The sequence below is a fragment of the Nomascus leucogenys genome, chromosome 21 (assembly GCF_006542625.1).
Source record: "Nomascus leucogenys isolate Asia chromosome 21, Asia_NLE_v1, whole genome shotgun sequence".
Classification (NCBI taxonomy): domain Eukaryota; kingdom Metazoa; phylum Chordata; class Mammalia; order Primates; family Hylobatidae; genus Nomascus; species Nomascus leucogenys.
In genome coordinates this window covers 56,129,052-56,145,442 of record NC_044401.1, presented here as the reverse complement: position 1 = coordinate 56,145,442, position 16,391 = coordinate 56,129,052, and the positions used below count along the sequence as shown (strand labels likewise).

Genomic DNA, 16,391 nt, shown 5'->3' with positions numbered 1-16,391 from the left:
TCACAGTGACAGTAGCATATTAAAGATGTGGAGAAGCCTCACAGAATTTTTCTTTAATTCTACGTGTCCTAAGCTGCTATGACCAGGGTCTGAGCTCCTTGCACAATCCTCATGAATGGCTAGAGAGTGGGGTTCCATAGAACACACTTTGAGAAACAATGATTTGGCATCCCAATTCCTCTTAAGAGTAAATGATAATTCTCAAGTCCTCCAGGAAACATCTCAGGTCCTCCAGAACATGAGTCCCCAGCCTCCAGGCCACAGATCAGTCCATGGCCCATTAAGAACCAGGCCACACAGCAGGAGGTGAGTGGTGGGTGAGCGGGCATTACCATCTGAGCTCCTGTCAGATCAGTGGTGGCATTAGATTCTCATAGGTCCTCAAACCCTGGTGTGAACTGCGCATGTGGGGGATCTAGGTTGCACGCTCCTTATGAAAATCTAATGCAGGATGATCTGTCACTGTCTCCCATCACCCCCAGATGAAACCGTGTAGTTGCAGGAAAACAAGCTCAGGGCTCAGGGCTCAAACTGATTCTACATTACAGTGAGTTGCATAATTATTTCATTATATATTACAATGCAATAATATAGAAATGAAATACACAATAAATATAATGTGCTTCAATCATCCCGAAACCATCGCCCCACCCTGGTCCATGGAAAAATTCTTCCACAAAACTGGTCCCTGGTGCAAAAAAGGTTGGGGACCACTGCTCCAGAAGATGTTTCCTGAAGGCTTGTCTTCCTTGACTTAGAATCAGCAGCTGGCACCCACTTGGACATAGCCTTCCTAGCTTTCAAGGACTGGTTACAACAGATGCCCTAACCTTAGTTTGACTCCAAATCTCAGCTCGGCCCTCCCCAGTGCTGGTCCCCTGGGTCTGCCTAATCTCATCTTACCACTGCCTGGATCCTGACAGAGTGGCAGGTCCACACTGTCAAGGTGTCTCTTCCAATGAGGGACAGGAGCAGTACAGGTTGGCAGAAAGGCCTCTGGGGCAAAAGGCAGAAGATCTAGCTTCTCATTTCCACTGTTTTACCAACTGGCTGTGTGGCCTTGGAGAATCACTTCCCCCTTTGAGCCTTAGCTACCTCACCTATCAAATAAAAAGCTTAAACTAAAACAATACTTTCCAAAGCATGGTCTGAAGATCACCGCTAGATGCTATGCTAAAAAGGGGGAGCAGGGGCTTCTAAGACTACATACATTTGGGAAAAAGCTAGTTGAACAAAGGTAGACAAGTTTTCTTAATGCAGGACTTCTCAGTGCCTTTAATGTCCTTCCTTGCATGGAGACTTTCTAAGAAGGAAGTGTAGTGTGTAGTTTCATTGGCCACAGTCCTGTTTCCATGAAGTGGCTTTCATGATATTTAAGGACACAATTCAGAAAACAATGAGAAAATTATCTCAGGTTCCATGCAGCTTGAAGAGTCTAGAATTCTTTGTTATTTTATTTATGATTGTGATTATGATTTTGGTAAATATTCTCTGCTATAATCTGAATGTTTGTGTCTCCCTCAAAATTCCTATTTTGAAATCCTAACCCCCAATGTGATGGTATTAGGAAGTGACATCTTTGGGAGGTGATTAGGTCATAAGGGTGGAGCCCTTGGGAATGGGATTAGTGCCTGATATGGTTTGAACCTCTGTTCCTGCCAAATCTCATGTTGAAATGGAATTCCCAGCATTGGAGGCAGAGCCTGGTGGGAGATGTTTGGATCATGGGGGCGAACGGCTCAGTGCCATCCCCTTGATGTATTCTGAAGTGTGTGGCACCTGCACCTCCGACTCTCTCTCTGTTGCTCCCACTCCTGCCATGTGAAATGCCTGCTCCACCCTCACCTTCTAACATGATTGGAAGCTTCCTGAGATCTCACCAGGAGCAGATGCCTGCGCTATGCTTCCTGTACAGCCTGCAGAACTGTGAGCCAATTAAACCTCTTTTCTTTACAAACTACCCAGCCTCAGGTATTCCTTTACAGCAATGTAAGAACAGACTAATACAATGCCCTTAAAGAGACCCAAGAGAGCTACCTTGCCCCTTCCACCATGTGAAGACACAGCAAAAGGTTGCCTTCTATGAACCAGGAAGCAAGCTCTCACCAGACATCAAATCTGTCAGTGTCTTGCTCTTAGACTTCCCAGCCTCTAGAACTGTGAGAAATACATTTCTGTTGTTTATAAGTCACCCAGTCTGTGGTATTTTGTTATAGACACCTAAAAGGACCAAGACATTCTCCCTGTTTGCCAAGACCATCATGTTGAGTTTCTGTATCAAAAATGGAAGCCATGATCTTGGCTCCCTGAGCAGCTGCAGCCTCCTGCTCTTCCTCCCAGCTCCTTCAGCCTCATAGCTGGACCAGCTGCTAATGGGCAAAGACCAGCCTTCCTCCCACCCTTGCAGAGGTGAGAAGCCTCTGAACCCAGTGGTAGCTCATGAAGGCTTAATATCAGAATGATGCCTTCTCACGCTCCTTCTCCTCATCCCCCACAGCCCTTTCTCTCAGCTTCCGGGCCTGGCTTGCTAAGAATCACCCCTCTGAAGATGGTCTCTGCTTGTACCAGACCCCTTAATAGACAGCAGAAACCTCGGAGGCAATTCCAGAGACCTGTTTAGACCTCCCTCCAGCTTCGAGAGGGTGTGCAGAACCTTCTGTGCAGAGCTCACTGGGGACCTTCAACAGTGTCCTGTGATTTATGTACTGGTGCTCTATGAACCCAATTAGCTATCCCCATTTCCTATTCTTCATTATTCTCTCAAGTGAACAATCAGTGCCTCAGTTTCCCCTGTGGCCCCTCCCCCTGATGTTTCCCCATCACTGCTGACTCCAGATTCTCTGGCACTCTCCAGTGGCCTCCTCTTGGTCCTCAAACTCCCCAACACCTTTGATACCCAAGACCCTATTTCTTATGTGTTTATTTTTATGATCTTTTTACATAGGTAATAAAGGCACATGGTTAAAGAAATTCTAACAGCCAGCAGCTAAAATGGAAAGAATAAGTCTCCCAAGGCTCCTCCTTGTCCAGAGGCAACTGCTACAAAAAATTTCTTCCGATACTTTCCAGAAATAATCTATGAATAAACAAGCATACATTTGCATATCATATGTTCTCTCTTAACACAAATGGGAGCATATCATACACACCTTTGCATCTTTTCACTTAATGATACCTCTGAGAGATTTTTCCATCATGTAACTTTTATATCCTCTTTTTTGCACAGCTGCTTGGGATTCCATATACCAGAGACATCAAAATTAATTTATCCAGCTCCTTAAGGATGGATATTTACATTGCCTCCAGTATCTTATTATCTCAAACACTGATGCAGTGAACATCCTTGTGTGCTGTCACTGTGCATATGGGCAGGGACCCCATCCTAGAGGCAGTTCTGCTGGGAAGAGTCCTGTCTTCAGAATTCCCTCCAGCCTTCCCTTCTTGGTCCCTGCTGCAGCTGGCTCCCTCACATGCTCCTGACTTCAGCTCCCACTTCTTGGTGACCAGAAGCCATGTCATCATCTCCCAGGCCTCTCTCCTGGGCTCTGTCCTGCCCAGGAGACCTTCAGCCCAAGCTCAAAGACCTGTATCCTTAGCTGCTGCAAAACAGTATGGTCTAAATGTCCCCTCATCCCCCCAAACTCAAATTATCCAAAGGTGAACTGTTCTCCCATCCCTTCAATTTGGTCAATGCGATAGTATCTTCCTGGGCTTGTCAACTGGATACCTAGGAGTTCTATTTGATACTTTGTTTAATCCCTCTTTCTCAATCCAATCTGTTACTGGGTCCTGTCTGCAAACTGCCCAATTATTTGTTCTGAGTAGCAGGCAAGCTGGCCTCCCCCACCTCCCAGTATCCATTCTTGCCCTTCCTACTTCCTAAGAGAGCCATGAATTTGCCCAGGAATTCATTCCTCCAGGAGAGTTCTTCAAGGGAAGCTGGAGGCCATCCCAACTCAAGATGGTGGATTCTGGTATGTGTTATTAGTCCAGAGGTGAGTATGTGACTTAACTGGATGGAAGAGAAAGACTTCTATGGTCAAATAGAAAGTTTTAGCTTTTCTACTGAGTGCTGGCAAAAAAAAAAAAGAAAAAAGAAAGAAATACATGTAGCCCAGTTGCTACCAGCAGGCATCTTAGAACCAAAAGAGGAAGCAGACTTAGGATTAATGACCTTCTGGACAATTGATTGGACTGAAAACCCAGTGAACTTCCACTTCTGTAGCTTTATTGATCAAGTCACTTTCAGCTGGGGTTTTCTGTTACTTGCAGCCAAAAGCATCCTAAGGGATTCAGTCCTATTTTCCACTACCAGTTTCTGTAGCAAGCACATCATCACTGTAGACCCAGATCACTTTGTTCAGAGGCACCTCTTACCAAAATCCTTAGCTCTTGTCTCTTTGAGTTTACAGTCCATTCTGCAGGCCTGTGCCAGTGAAATTTCCTGGAAATGGACTTATCCTATTCCTCCAAAGCCTCCTCATTGTCTACAGAATCAAGCCCCAGTTCCTTAGCTTGAATTTTGAGCCAAGCTAACTCTACACGACTAGCACAGGCCTGTTGGGCAGCAGAGGGGATGACTTTGGAGGCCACAGAGACCTGGTTTGGAGGCAGGGTTTTCAGTCATTCAACCTATTGGCATCTTAGCTTTCCTGACTGTAAAATGAGCACCTTGTTATGTCTTCTGTGCACTTGTAAATGATCTTGTTTATTTGTTCATTCATTTATCATTTATTTCCCTTGCTTCAATGTCAGCCCCATAAGGGCAAAGAGACTTTCTCTCTGGCAATGAATGCTCAAGCAGACAGCCATCAGCTGAGAGCACCCTACAGGGATGGCCTCAGAGGACAAAATGACACCAGTATACACCTCCTTCTCAGTGTGGCCCTTACCCAAAGACTGATCATTGTGGGGCAGAGAGGTCAGCATCTTCCTGTCTCAACTCAGACAGCTCTGAGGAGTCATTCCATCTTCAGAACTCCCTGCTTCTACACTGTTGGTGGGAGTGTAAATTAGTTCAACCATTGTGGAAGACAGTGCAGCAATTCCTCAAAGACCTAAAGTGAGAAATACCATTTGACCCAGCAATCCCATTACTGGGTATATACCCATAGGAATATAAATTGTTCTATTATAAAGACACATGCATGTGTATGTTCATTGCATCTTTGCTATTCACAATAGCAAAGACTTGGAATCAACCCAAATACTGATCAATGATAGATTAGAAAAAGAAAATATGGTACATATATACCATGGAACACTATGCAGCCATAAAAAAGAATGAGATCATGTCCTTTCCAGATATGGATGAAGCTGGAAGCCATTATCCTTAGCAAACTAACACAGTAACAGAAAACCAAATACCACATATTCTTACTTGTAAGTGGGAGCTAAATAATGAGAACACATTGATACATAGAAGGGAACAACACACACTGGGGCCTATCGGAGGATGGATGGTAGGAGGAGGGAGAGGATCAGGAAATATAACTAATGCATACTAGGCTAAAAACCTAGATGATAAAATAATTGGTATAACAAACTCTGATGACACACGTTTACCTATGTAACAAACCTGTACATCCTGTACATGTACCTCTGAGCTGAAAATAAAAGTTTTAAAAAAGCTCCCCACCAGGCTGGCTAGGACTTCTAGTAAGGCAGCCTGCATCACAGCTCGACCTCACCCTGCTGCCTCACCTGCCTTCCCAAGTGGCTGATCCAGAGAACACTCCTTCATCATTCTCCTAGAAGCTAAATTCAGATATCCCAGGGTCTGCTTCCTAGGGGACCCAATCTGCAATATCTTATTCCCCTATTCCTGCATTTCTGCAATGCAACAGAGTCTGCCACATAGTACATGCTCATTAAATATGTTTGCTTGGCCAGGCATGGTGGCTCACACTTGTAATCCCAGCACTTTGAGAGACTGAGGCAGGCAGATGACCTGAGCCCAGGATTCGAGACCAGCCTGGGCAACATGGTGAAACCCTGTCTCTACAAAACATACAAAAAATTAGCCAAATGTGGTGGCACACACCTGTAGTCCCAGTTCCTAGGGAGGCTGAGATGGGAAGATTGTTTAAGCCTGGTAGGTAGGGGTTGCAGTGAGCTGAGATCATGCCACTGTATTCCAGCCTGGGTGACAGAATGAGACTCTGTTTCAAAAAAAAAAACCCATATATACGTGTGTGTGTATATATGTGGGTGTATATGTGTGTATATATATATATGTACACACATATATACATAAATATACACACATATACACCCACATATACATATACATATATGAAATACATATTATATGTATGTGTACATTACATATACTTATATATACACACATCTACACATATACATATAATATGTTTTATATGTATATATGTATTACGTATACATATAATATACATAAGTATATTACATATGTATACATAATATACATATATGTATATTATGGACAAGGCTAGGAAGTTGCCCAGAGAAGGGAATATAAAATCGAATTTTTTTAGTAACCGTTCCCTTAAGAATCTCCCAGTTTGCTGGGGTACAGTCAGGAACACAATTCTAAGGCAGGAGGTGGAAAGGGCCATACAAGAGTAAAGGATGATGTGATATGAGATAAAGTGATGAAGAGGATTGAGGGGATACTTCCAGGGCCTTCTTAGCTTGCACGAATGGCTAGAGACAGCCTTCTAGGCAGGAGGCACGGAGACTGGGGATGGTGAAAAGACTGGTTCATGAAGAAAGAAGCTCGGCAACAGGTGAGCAGGAGATAAGCCTGAGACAGAGGTTGGGTCAGATCACAGAGGCGGATAGAGTACAGGCTTCCTTCAGAGCAGGACTGGGAGCCAGTGAGGGTTGTTGAGCAGAAATTTAAGATGACCAGGGCTATGCTTCAAGAAGGTGAAGATACCAGTGAATGGAGGGTGGGATGAATGGGAGGAGCTGGAGATCAGGTTCTTGTATCTCTTCCCCTGGACTGTCAGCCGCCAGAGGGAACCTGCCCAGGCCTCTCTGCTCAACAACTCCCCAGCATCAAGCCCTGGGCCGGCCACAGAATAAATGCTCAGCAATGCTCAGTTGCACAGGACTCAAAGGCATTCTTTCTATTTTTGGCTAGGGTTCATTGGGAAGGGAAATATTCTCAACTATGGTTCCAGAAACTACTGAATGAGGAACTCAAACCAAACTTTTCACCAGGAACAGGAAGCCCAAACCCTGTGATCTCCAGCAGACACCATACCCAGCCCTTAGGAACCTAAGTGATAATGCATTCGCTCTCACTGCCCAGATTTTTCACATTACTTTCATGCCTGCAGGGATCAGGGTGGTAGGATGCTTCCTTCATGCACAGGGAGTGTGTGGACAGTAGAAAACGGTGACATGGGGCCAAGGAGGGCTCAGCCATGGCAGCTGTGACTTCTCCAGATTGACGGAGCACAGCCCTGTCTTTCACGCTCAAATAAGCCAGTAAAATGAGGCTGACCAACCTCAAGGGCCAGCCACCATGAGTGCAGGGAACCCTAGCCCTGCCTGGTTCCTTTGCCTCTTTGCCTGTAGCTAAAGCCAGTTCAGCTCCCTTAGGGCCAGGCATTCTCTGTCCTGTGTATGGGAGGATGTTTAGGAGCATCCCTGGCCTCCACCCGTGAGATGCCAGTAGCATTCCCTACCCCCAACCCCCAGTGTGACGACCAAAATTACCTCCAGACATTGCCAAATGTTCCCTGGGGGATAAAACTCCCCATCTCCTGCCCGATTGAGAAATCGTGCCTTAGACCAAGGCTTCCAAGTGGCAGCTTCTCTGGCCTGCAGACGTGTTTTGTTTGGCCATTCAGTGCTTTCAGAACATCTGGATGCTTTCCCAGTGTTGAAAACTCAGGAAATTTCCTGCACAAGTCCTGATTTTCAGCATCTCTGGTAATTTTAGAAGATCCAGCAATGTCGAGCCCCTGTTTCAAGTATGGTGGCCCCTTCGGTCTGGGCTTGTGCTACTGCTGGTCCAGGTGACCACAGTGCCCAGCTTCTCCCTCCACCCCGCCATGTCCTCCATACAGCCCACAGAGGTATTTTAGTTTATGACCAGACACTGGTGGGGTCTCTCAGGAAAAGGGTGGCCTCTTATCCCTCTGTGGTCCATGTTTCACTAGCTTTGATTCCATTTACACGGGTGTTTATTGACTACCCAGTATATAAAAACCTAAACTAGGCACTGACGACACAAAGCTGAATGAGACACGGTCCCTGCTCTCAAGCCTCCCAAAGTACTGGGATTACAGGTATGAGCCACGGCGCCTGTCCCCATTTGTTGAATACTATCCAAAGTCACTCCCGTGCGTTATCTAATTTAAATATTTACAGGAACTGCTATAATTATTCCCACTTGACAGATAAGTGGGGTTGGGGGGCTGGAGGCTCAGAAGGGCTGAGCAACTTCCCCAAGGTTGCACAGCTAGGAAGTGGCAGAGCCAAGATACAACTTTTTGATTGGTCTGACTCCAAAGTTGGCACTCATAGCAACTTACTATAATCTGCTTCCTTAGGACCTAGTTCAAGATGCAGACACACAGTGAAAAAAAGTCATCACAATGCTGTAATGGAGATGAGTCCAGACCACAAGGAAAGTACAAAGGAGGCCCTGCCCTCCAGACACCACCTACCTGTCCAATGCACTTTCTTATCACCTGTGCAGAAATCTGCATCTCTAGGCCTTGCCCCAACTTACAAGCAGATCTCATCCTCTTTTGCCCACCTGCTTTGCTAGGAATAAACCAGCCATGATGGCCATGTCTTGCTTCTCCCTTCCTCCTTCTACTAACAGAAGATGAGATGTAGGTGGAACAGGCTCCTGTTTGCCTGGCCACACAAGATCATCAGGCAGGGGCAGGGTCTGACCAGGCTCCAGCTCCTTGCCTTCAGTGATCAGATCAGAGACAAACACATGTTCCAGGCTAAGCCAATGAAGAATCTTCTCTGAGAGCTTTCTCATAACCACACTCTCAGATCATCTCTCCCCTGGGGTTGCTAAAGGGGTCATCATGAGTCTTGTACTGCCTGCAGCACCAGGCCCACTATGGCAGACAGCCAGAGCCTTTCAGTCCCTAGATCTAGTGGTACCTAAACAAGATTCACCTCTGGACTTCATCAGTTTACAGGATCCCATACATTTTCATTTTTGCTTAGTTGAAAGAATACTAACATAATCCATGCTTATGTCAGTCTGTAGACACCAAAATGACCACTGAATAAGACGGCCTTCTGAAAACTCTCCACCAAGCATCAGCTTTCAAAGAGTTCCTGCAAAAGGACTAATGTCCCAACAATTAGAGCACACGCTCCCTAAAGACCAGATCCCTGGCTTTAGAGTTTCCCACAATGCCAATTACGAAGGCCTGCATACAAAAGGAGCTCTGTAAATGCCTGTGGATGAGCTCAGCATTGTGCAGGAGCAGTAGGAAACTAGAGAGGAGTAAAGGATGGTCACCTCTGACCCTTATTTCTTTGCAAAAAAAAAAAAAATCAAGCGAACATTAATTCGTGTCAAGATGAAATCAGCTGACAAAGTTCTTGACATACACAGCTCTGAATTAAATCAATTCCTTTGCCATGAAAATCTTGCCCTGTATGATTCGATTTTGTTTTCAGTGCACGGATCATCATGCTTTTTAGGGAAAACTCCCAAAAACCTCACAGTAGGTCCTAAGACTTTACGAGTTACATTCAAAAAGCTCTATTTCTTTTGTTGTTGCTGTTTTGAGATGGTGTCTTGCTTTGTCACCCAGGCTGGAGTGCAGTGGTGCAATCTCAGCTCACTGCAACCTCCATCTCTCGGGTTCAAGGGATTCTCCTGCCTCAGCCTCCCTAGTAGCTGGGATTACCGGCATGCACCACCACACCCAGCTAGTTTTTGTATTTTTAGTAGAGACAGGTTTTCACCATGTTGACCAGGCTGGTCTTGAACTCCTGACCTCAGGTGATCCACCCGCCTCGGCCTCCCAAAGTGCTGGGATTACAGGCATGAGCCACCACGCCCAGCCTGAAAAGCTCTGTTTTTAAAGGGTGTGTGTCTATCTCCCTCAAAGTAACTCAAAGATGGGTCACTTCCAGAGCTAATGTCACTCTCTATGTCTAAGAAAAAAATACCATCTTAAAATATTGAGTTTTAAGAACAAGACCTCACACACACACATACACACACACAAATCCCCTTTCATTTCTCCCAATGAGACCATCCTAAACAATCTTTTAGAAAATTGTAATGCAGGAGTAAGACAGGTGGCCTTTGTTAACTCTCAGTTATCCGTGCTAGGCCTCTCTTCTCCTGTCTCATCAAACCCTACTTCAGCCAGCCCCTTGTCTCTCTTTTCTCACTCTTTGCTTGAGTAGATGTTCTCATGTTGGGTTACTCATAGGGACATTTCATGATTTTCCTAATTCTGGAATTCAAAAACAACAACAGGAAACAAATACAACTCAACAACAACAACAACAACAAAATCCTTTGTCTCTTTTAGTCCTAAATGCCAACAGATCCTACCCACTGCTTCTCCACACTCTGGCTTGTTTTCTCATCAAATCACAAAACCTGAGACCCACAGATGTTCCCTAGTTAAATACATGATGTATGTAAGCACAGGCCATCTCCCAAAGTGATTGTGTTTTTATTTCCAAAACAAAGGCTTAAAAGGCGTGTCTCAGAGGATCAGGCTTCTCCAGCCTGTGCTGGAAGGTCCGCGTACCCCTGAACACAGCAGCTCCAACAGCTAACGGCTCACTCCCATTCCTAGCCAGGACTTTGGTTGCCAATAACCGGGCTAGATCGGCTCTCCAACCCGGTGCCAGCCTCTGCTTTCAAACATTCTCCTTAGCTGGGTTCCTGCCTACCCTCTATCCTGATCCTTGTTACTCTTCCCCCTGCCTCCCATTTTCTTCCTTTCCCTGCTCCTGGACTCCTCCCTATTCTCCTTCCCTTCCCACACTAATTTATGCCTCCTGTTGCTGAACTCCAAATGTTGTCATCTACTCATTTTTCAAGAATGCAGATTCAAGTCCTTAGCTCTTCCTACTGTTGCCAGGGCTAGTATATCAGACTGTAAAGAAGCAGGAAGGCCCTGGAACCACTTGGACGTTCTTGGCAGTGGTGAGCCCCACTCATGCACACCCGGGAGCCCAGGCATGCACAGAGGCAGTGAGTCTAGCACCGTGGCCATCATTTCCTTTCCCTGCAATTACTCCCAGTCTTGCTTTGGGACCCTGTTTATGCTGAAAGCTTCACTTTCAGAACTGCTTTACACAACAAGCCTGAAGAAGTCCAAGGATACCTTGGAATGGTTATGAAAAGTGACCTGACATGGTCAGGGTAGTAGTTTCTGGATCTCTACTGGTAATACTAAATATTAATAATGGTAATACTTATTAATAATAATTCTTAGTATAATTACTACTAATAATACTATGTGCTTATAATACATACCATTACAGATAATAACAATAGTAGTTATTGTTTCTTGATCTCTTAGCATGTGCCAGGCACAATGCTAACTGCTTTATGAGACAATACCTCATGTAAGCCTAAGATCAGCCCTTTATGCGAGGCACTATTGTTGAACCTATTTTGAAGATTAAAACACAGAGGCTCAGGAAGGTGAGTAATTTCCCCAAGGCCATAGAACTAGTGAATGTGATATTCTCAACAGAGTTGCCTCCACTGGGAAAGTTAGCACTCTAAGCACCTTTAAGGTCTTCTTTCCCTAAACATCTAAAAATAATTCTAAAACGTGAATACTCTTCTGCCTTAGTATAGAAAGCATATTGATATTTAGAAGGCTCTGCTTTAGATCATCATAAATGTCAGACAACATACAGTGCCCCATGCCATTTTGCAGAGTCTCCTGTCATCTGTTACTCAATCTTGCCCCACCCTGGCTTCCAAGCCGAGGTAGATGGGGATGGTGTGGAAAGTTGGGCTGAATCTCTGTGGGCCCAGAACGTACTCACATACTCAGGGGTAATCTTTCTTGATTGTGTCCCTGATGTCGATGTTTTACATACTATATATATATATCTATATCTATATATATCTCTCCAAGAGTCACTCACAGATCAGGAGCTATGGTTGAGGGTAAGATGAGAGCCTGCATGCATGTCATGGGAAGTGACAGGGATGTCTTCCTGAAAAGCCAATATCTATGAAAACCTGAAGCTGCTCAGTTTTGAGCTGCTTTCTCCCTCTCTACATTATCTTCAAGATGACTATGGATGTTGTTAGGCTTATTTGTTGGTTTCAAAGCATTATTGATCACTTATTACTGCTGAATCACTGACTTGAGACATCACTTTAACCTACTTGTCATTTTATAACCTGATCTTCTGTTTCACTTGAATTATTTGTGGACAGGATGTAAATGAGGAATGCATTGGCATTTCAAAAATGTCTCTACCTATGTATTCACCCATCTATCCACCTCTCCACCCACTTGCCCATCCACCCATATACTCACCCACCCATCCATTTATCCATCCACCCATCTATCCATCAACCTACCCATGCATTCATCCATCCTTTCTTTCATCCATCTACCCATCAACCCACTCATCCACTCATCCATCCATTCATTCATCCATCCATATACTCATCAACCCACTCATCCATTCATCCATATACCCATCAACCAACTCATCCATTCATCCATCTTTCCTTTCCTTCCTTCCTTCCCATTGCTGTATCAATCTCCCTGATCCAGGCCCCATTATCTTTCACCACTAATATGTATACAAGTGTATATGTATAATAATATGCACCGTCCATCCAAAATCTCTTTTCAAAGCCATTAAACATACCATATCATATTAATCATCCTTCAACTTGTCTCTGATCATTTTACGCCCCCCATTCAAGAACCTTCAATGGATTTCTAATGTCTAGAAAATAAATCCCAGCTTCTCACTCTGACACCCAAAGGCTTCCTTGACCTGTCTCCAACCTGACTTTCCTTATTTTTACCTTTAATTTCAATTTTCCAACATCTAAAACATGCAGAAAAGGAGAGAGAACAATAACAAACACCCAGGAACACACCACTCAAATTAGGCAACAAAATTTTGCTATCTTTGCTTCAAAATTATTTTTAGGAAGCAAAATGTTACAGATACACTAGAAATGTTCTTGGTCTCCTTCCTTCCTCCCTCTTTCCTCAATTACAACTCTAAGATTGCTGTGTATTCTTACACATTCTACATTTGCATAGCTTTATTTCAGCCAGGTGTCTAACCATATGAACCATATAAACTATTCATCTGTGTTCCAAGTTTTATAAAAATATCATACTGTACCTTACTTTTTTCACCCAACATTAAGTTTTCAAGTTTTATTCACATTGATACTTGTAGATCTAGCTCCTCTCCACTATTGTGTAAGATTCCATGGTGCAACTACCCACAACCTATTTAACCATTTCCCTAATGATGGACATTTAGGTTATTTCTCTGTTTCTCTATTAGAAACACCACTGCAGCAAACATTCTCATACAGTTTTGTGTGTGTGCAGATATGCTAGAATATCTTTGGGTTATATTTAGGAGTAAAATTGTTGGGTCAAAAGGTCCGTACCCCTTCCTGCACTGTTACTAGATACTGCCTGATTGTTCTCTCAAGGAGCTGGACTTATTTACATGTTTCCTGGGAATGCATGAGGGTCCTGAGGCTCCACATTCTTGCCAGCACTTAGGATTGTTTTACCTACCAACTGGGAGTCAGATTGTATCTCATTTTGTTTTATTTTACCTTTTCCTGATTATCAGTAATTATGAGCATCTTTTCTTATATCACTGACCATTTAAGTTTCACTTTTTAATTTTTTTTTAGGCAGGGTCTTGCTCGGTTGCCCAGGCTGGAGTGCAGTAGTGTAATCATAGCTGACTGCAGCCTCAACTTCCTGGGATCAGGAGATCCTCCCACCTCAGCCTCCTGAGTAGCTGAGACCACAAGCACACACCACCATACCTGGCTAATTTGTAAAAAATTATTATCTGTAGAGTCGGGGTCTCCCTATATTGCCCAGGCTTGTCTTCAACTCCTGGCCTCAAGCAATCCTCCCACCTCAGCCTCCTGAAGTGCTGAGATTACAGGTGTTAGCCGCACCTGTAATCCCAGACCATATCCGGCCTAAATTTCACTTTCCGTGGCTTATCAATTTTTATCGCTTACCTATGTTTCTACTGGGTTGTTTTTCCTTTTCTTATTAATTTGTAAGAGCTGATTTTATATTCTGGGTATTAACCTTTTATTGATTCTGTGTATGCCAAATATCTTCTCCTTGTCTTGGCCATATTTTCTATTTATTTATTGTTGTATGGAAGATTTTTTTATTTTTATATAATGAAACTAATCAATATTTTCTTTTATGGTTTGTGCTTTCTAATGTTTTCTTTAAGCAGCCTTTTCCTACACCAAGGCTTTAAATATTAAATGTAATCTACATTGTCTTTCAAAAGTCTTGAAGTGTTGCTTTTTACCTTTAGCACCTTAAGCTTTCCAGAATATATTTCTGTAAACTAAGGTAAAGGCCTTATATTTTTCCATATGAGGAAAGTGTATGTATATGTATGTATAAAATCAGCTCCTACAAATAATAAGAAAAGGACAAACAATCAGTTGAATCAGCCCCATTTACTAAGTAGTCATCCTTTTCCCTCTGATCTGTAATGCACCACTGTCGTTTACCAAGTTTCCATTTATGGAGGGCTCTGCTTCTGGGCTCTCTTCTGTCTAATTAATCAGTTTGTCTAACCCTGCTCTAGTAATGTCTGACTATTACTCCAGAGGAAGCCTTGATATCTGATAAGGCCAATCCTCCAACAAATACCAAAAAATGTATAACCTTGCAAGGTGCAGTGGCTCATGCCTATAATTCCAGCACTTTGGGAGGCTGAGATGGGAGGATTGCTTGAGGCCAGGAGTTCAAAACCAGCCTGGGCAAAAAAGTGAGACCCTGTCTGTACAAAAACTAAAAAAAAAAAAAAAAAAAAAAAAATCGCAGGGTGTGGTGGCATACTCCTGTAGTCCCAGCTACTCAGGAGGCTAAGGCAAGAGGAATTCTTGAGCCCAGGAGTTCGAGGCTGCAGTGAGCTATGATCACACTACTGCACTCCAGCCTGGGCAACAGAGCGAAACCCATCTCAAACAAACAAACAAACAAAACAAAACACAAAAAACAAAAATAAATCTTTATTGTCTTAATTGTCTTAGGATGCAATAAATTTAGAAACTAAAAATAAGAAGGCTTTAAAAAAAAACTTTGAAATTATTTTTTTAAAAACCCAAACCTAATTCTGAATAATTCGTAGTCAAAGAAATTATAATGAAAATTATGAAATATTTATATATGAATGACAATGACAGCATCACTTATCAAAACTTCTGGGATGCGGCTAATTTATAGCCTCAATGGCATCAATTTTCAATTATTCTTGTTTTCTAATGTATGCATTTCAATGACATTTTCTAATTGGATGTGGCTGGCACACAGAAGCATTATTAACTTTTGTATATTAATCTTTAAGCAGCCATCTTGCTGAACTCTCTTCAGCAGCAAGTGTGACTTGCTGTTGGCTTTGATAATACCTTTTATCAGGCGGAGTTCCTATTTATTCCTAATTTGCTAAGAGTTTTTGTCTTAAATGATGAAAAATCAGAAGCATGCCTTTTAAGAGTCAAGGGTGTCACTTCCCTCCACATGGTACTGGATGAAGGTCCTAGCCAAGAAAATAAGGCAAGAAAAAGAAATTAGAGGTTATAAAAGAAGAGACAAGACCACCATCATTTAGAACTAATCAGTGAGTGGTTCCTGAGCATATTTTCTTATTTCTGATCCTTTGTTTAACCTGTATGCCCTGAAAAAATCTTCCTTCATCCCATCTCCAATCTCATTCTCATTAAATTTCTTCTCAAAGTCCAAATAATCATCCTAATAATAGCTAATATATAATAGCTAATTATATATTTTTTACATTATTTTGTATATATACATATATATATATGTGACAGGGTCTCTCTCTATTGTCCAGGTAGTACACTGTACTCCAGTACAGTGGTACAATCTTGGTGCACCGCAGCCCCAAACTCCCAGGCTTAAGCAATCCTCCAGCCTCAGCCTTGCAAGTAGCTTGGACTACAGGCATGAATCACCACACCTGGCTAATTTTTAATTTTTCTGTAGAGATGTGGTATTGCTATGCTGCCCAAGCTGGTCTCAAGCTCCTGGCCTCAAGCAATCCTCCCACCTCGGCCTCCCAAAGCTCTGGGGTTACAGATGTGAGCCACCATGCCTGGCCTAATTGCTATAATATTATCTATAGATTGTTTATTGTGTACCAGGTAGACATTTTATATC

The 16,391-nt window shown here is 43.2% G+C and overlaps 1 protein-coding gene across 7 annotated transcripts in view; it reads right to left on the bottom strand.

Annotated features, from left to right (window-relative positions):
- Window positions 1-16,391, bottom strand: part of SRGAP3 (SLIT-ROBO Rho GTPase activating protein 3) — a 276,271-nt gene that overhangs the window by 105,800 nt on the left and 154,080 nt on the right. The window lies entirely within an intron of this gene.